The sequence below is a fragment of the Mastomys coucha genome, unplaced genomic scaffold (assembly GCF_008632895.1).
Source record: "Mastomys coucha isolate ucsf_1 unplaced genomic scaffold, UCSF_Mcou_1 pScaffold15, whole genome shotgun sequence".
NCBI lineage: Eukaryota > Metazoa > Chordata > Mammalia > Rodentia > Muridae > Mastomys > Mastomys coucha.
In genome coordinates this window covers 129590214-129591373 of record NW_022196897.1, presented here as the reverse complement: position 1 = coordinate 129591373, position 1160 = coordinate 129590214, and positions in this window count along the sequence as shown.

Here is a 1160-nt window from a genome sequence, read left to right as displayed (position 1 = left end):
GAAACTCAGCAAAATATATATACATTTGACCCAAAGAAACAAAAATCTGGGGATAATGAAGATATCACCACACAGTGCACAGAATGCAACTGGAGGAATGTTTAAGGAAAGCCAGGTGGAGTGGCATAGTGGCACACACCTGTAACACCAGGACTCAGCAAGCAGAGGCAGGAGGATCGCCACAAGTTCAAGGCCAATGTTGTCTACAAAGTGATTTTCAGGCTATCCATGGCTACACAATGAGACTCTGATTCAAAATAAATGGAGGCATATTTATATTACAAAAGAGAAATTATATATATATATATACATATATATATATATACATATACACACACACATATATCCTCTCATGTCTACATTTTTCTTTTACTTTAATATGTATATTAAATTATACATATATTTTATATATAATATATAATTATGTGTGTTATGTGATATGTGTGTCATATATAAAATATATGTGATATACCATATATCATATATAACTAATATTGTATATCTTTTTTTTTTTTTTTGGTTTTTTGAGACAGGGTTTCTCTGTATAGCCCTGGCTGTCCTGGAACTCACTCTGTGGACCAGGCTGGCCTCGAACTCAGAAATCCACCTGCCTCTGCCTCCCAAGTGCTGGGATTAAAGGCGTGCACCACCACCGCCCGGCTGTATATCATTTTATATTATGTGTCACATATGATATATACATGTGATGCAAATGTCATGTCATATATGCCAGGTGTGGTAACATACATATATATCACATATATGATATATTATATATATATAAATACAGATATATATCATAAATATCAACACATATATTATATTGATATATATGTATCATGTATAAATGTTGCCATATATAATATATACACAATATCTTTTTTGTCCATATATGATTTGTCATTTTATATATGCTATGATGTCATATATATCATATATATAATTCCTTTTGTGTGTGTGTGTGTGTGTGTGTGTGTGTGTGTGTGTGGCTTATAAAGCGCAGAAGTCAACTACTTATTGTTCTAAAGGTCCAAGGTCAGGCTGTTGTCCCTGGTGTGTGCTGGCTTATCTCACATGTCAGAAGACAGGGGATAGTAAAGACTATCTCTTTTTGAGGTTCACTTGTAGCAGTGGAACAATCCTAAATGAATCACTTTTTT